General features: G+C 32.1%; 1 pseudogene; it reads right to left on the minus strand.

Moving 5' to 3' along the window:
• LOC111612604 overlaps positions 1-2,652 on the minus strand; it is a 7,114-nt pseudogene extending 4,462 nt beyond the window's left edge.
• Positions 2,653-3,597: the final 945 nt, after the last annotated feature.

Below are 3,597 nucleotides of genomic sequence, written 5' to 3' on the forward strand. Positions count from 1 at the left end.
TCTCCTAGTACCTGATTTTCTCCCATATTTTATATTAGTGGAACTCCTGTTAACAGTGCATTATATAATTGAGTAGTCCATTTAGAAGAGCATTATGCTGTGATATTTGTAGAGCAGCAGTCAGCATATGGGAGCAAACAAACATTTATAAAAATCTATCTTTAATCTTATGGTATATAATCACCCAAAGAACACGACAGCAAGGCCATACACTATAATATATGTTGTGGAGATTTGATGAAACTTTCATTAGTCAATGTTTAACATTTATGTAGTCGAAAGGTTTCTCACAGAATCATAACTGATTTCATTGAATACACAACAAGCAATTACATATTAAAAAGGTATTAAAATATAAGAACAAATAGCGCAAATCATATATATGCCTTCTCATCTCAAGTGGACAAGGCAAGAAGTGATCAGCAACCATATTTTGGAGATCACGCAAACTTTAAGGCAGTACCGTACTTATTTCTTTTTATACTGTCCAATTAGAAAGCATTCAGAAATTTTCCATCTTTCCAACTAGGCCTCCTTTTGTATTTCTGGGAAGTGAAAGTAATACGAGTATACTGTATATATAAGTTATAGAATGGTAAAATTGATGATATATACTGATGGATCCAAGGAAGTTACAGGGGCTTAAGTTCTCCCCATTGACACAAAAAATTAAAAGTTTTTCTTTGAACTTCAAAAATCACTGTTTGAAAACATTTATGATAGTAAATATTGTTTATTTATTGGCATCTGCAATACTGTCTTCATGTACATGTTAATAATAGAATGTTATTAATTATTCACATATTTTTAAGTTTTGAGTTAGCTCCTCCTCCTCTCTGCTATTGATGATATAAGAATGGAAAGAAATATGCAGGTATAGTGAAATTATGTGATACTGAATTTTAGCAATACCAAGTGTTTTATAAGTTTAAGCAAGACAAATCACTTTATTCATTACTTTTAAGCCTATACACTCTCAGCAATGTGGCATCTGTCTGCCAGGAATGGCCAGATTAGTGAGAGTCTACTATACCACAAATATCACCTGTGATCTTGTTACTTTAGATAAAGGAGCATTATGCAGCAATCCCACAGATGCTCTTAAGCTGACTCAATTGTATGATCTAAATATAAAAATTAATAGAAATCTTATCGGAATCTCTCAATTTCGACAAAAGATGGTTAACCCGTATTAATATTCTATCGTCATTAATATGTGTTTACAGAATAAACTTTTACCTGTGTATACAGTACAGTAAAATGGAGTAAATATATTTTCAGTTGTGACTATATTATATCTAGTCCATTTTTATCATACTATTACTTCATAAATAACGCATTAAATCATGTTAAAACTAAGTTTCTAATCTGTAGATATATTTTCTTTACAATTCTTAAACACTATAAAAATTACAAAGAAAATACTGTAATATTTTACATTGATTTTACTTTAAAGGTTGGTGAAGTAATTATTCTATCAATAACAATCGATAAAAGAAAACAATTTAGAATACTACAGCAAATAACGTGTTATTATAAACCAGTGTTCCCAACCTTTTTGAATTAACGATATACTTTGAATTTAAATTAATATTATTGCTGCGACACGATAATTTTTACGATCGACGAAAAAAAATTAATAATACGAAACTTATAAAAGTAACAAAAAAAGTGCAATTTTACAAATTTACTAAAAGAACAAAAAATGCTATGTAGATTATTGCGTAAAAAGTATCGGTTTTTGAGGCGGTAAGCCGGAACGTTTATAGAAGATGCAAAGAGTTGGTACGCAGGCATCGCATAGAAGCACGCAATTTTTGTAACGGAATTATGCAGATTGTGCAAAGTTTGCAACAATAGCATTTTTATGAATCTTACCAATACTTCCTCCTCTCTCGGTCGGCTGGTGGTAAAAAGTTGAAAGATAAATGAAATTTTTTAAAAGCTTATTCAAAATTCTAAAAAGTATTTGGTGGAATTTACAATCTTACAACATAGTCTACGTCATACTTACTTCCGGTCTTTGTACGAAATGTTGTTCGTGAAAGTTACGAGTTGTTTGAGATTGAGCTTCGGCTCTACGGTTATATTGGTACGTGCGTATCTTCCTGAAGGGCGTGCCCACTAGTATTGATAGCGTTTCATATTAGACACGAAATCCCATGTTGCCAAGTGCCAATCAGCAGCTCCTCTGGAGTGAAAACAATTCCCCCTAAAAATCCCCTAGTTATTTCTTTCTCTTACATTTTTATCCAGAATTTAAATAAAAATTTATGATTAGCTAGATGCATTTTGAGCTTAATTGTATCATTCGATCATATTTTATGCACTGAGTTTGTCATCGTAACATGCCCGCGTTCTTACATTATAACAAAAAGAAAAAAGTATTCATATACTCACTGGCCAATGAATTAGAAACAGCAGTTTAATATTTTATTCGACCACCTTTATCTCGATTTACATCATTTATTCGATTTGGCATGGATTCTACAAGGTGCTGAAGTGCTTCTTTTCAATGCACAGCAGGCATTCATTAGACTTTCCTGTAGTTCGCGTAGATTCGCTGGTGGATCTGTCCTTGTAACATATCCCATACGTTCTCGATGGGGTTAATTAAATAGGAACTTATGAACACATTACCATGTGTTCAAACTCACATGACTTTAAAGCTGCAAAATTCATTTACTTAATCAGTGCCCGCTCAAGCAGTGACGTAGCGTGAGTGTCAGCTGCCCGGGGCGGAGGAAAATTTGCCGCCACTTTATTTAGGTATCTCAATTTAAAAGACTAAAATTCAGTTTCGTCACAGAATAAGTAATAAAAAATTCCGTACTCATTTCAATCGGTCCGAATCGTAGGTACAACAAAAATATGAAATGAAATGGTTCAAATTTTTACAAGATATTATTATTATTTATTGTGAAATTTTGCTGCCCCCTAAAGGTGCCGCCCGCACTACGCTACGCCACTGCGCTGAAGCATTTATGTCGCCTCGGACAAAAAGACAAATTGTCGCCCCTTAAATTTATTTAGAGAGAAACGTGTAATATAAAATTAACAATCCAGTAATACAAAACAGTAAAAATTAAAATATACCTGTACTGTACCTAGTTACAAATTGTTGACTAGATGCATTTTCAATAATATTACAAAAATGTATTATTGTACAATCAAACAAAAAACTTATATCCTGTAAAAACTAAAGTACATCAACTATACTAAAATCAAAAGAAACTTTTTTTTCACGTTTAGTTTTGCAAACTTTTTTATTAACTGTTTTAAGTTTACTTGGTCGGCAGTTTCATGCGCAATCGCCAAAATGGCCAAAGTATTAAGATGAATTTGCATGGTAGTGGAACGTAAAAGTTTTAAATTAATTTTTATTTAGAGAAACTCCTTTCCCCACTAGCTATAGTTATTGGTATGATCGGCAGTTTCTTAAGGTGACACTAAGGTTTGGGATAAAATTTAACATTGTTGCTCATGCTTTCCTTTTTGCCCAAAAGCCTTCTTTTATGGTTGTTTTCTTCAGAATTAAGGAATGCAAATATTTTCTTAGCTTTTAGGCAAAAATAATAAATACGAAATGTAAATTTT

Source organism: Centruroides sculpturatus, unplaced genomic scaffold, assembly GCF_000671375.1.
Source record: "Centruroides sculpturatus isolate CEXI.00-Female unplaced genomic scaffold, Cexi_2.0 scaffold1778, whole genome shotgun sequence".
Classification (NCBI taxonomy): Eukaryota; Metazoa; Arthropoda; class Arachnida; order Scorpiones; family Buthidae; genus Centruroides; species Centruroides sculpturatus.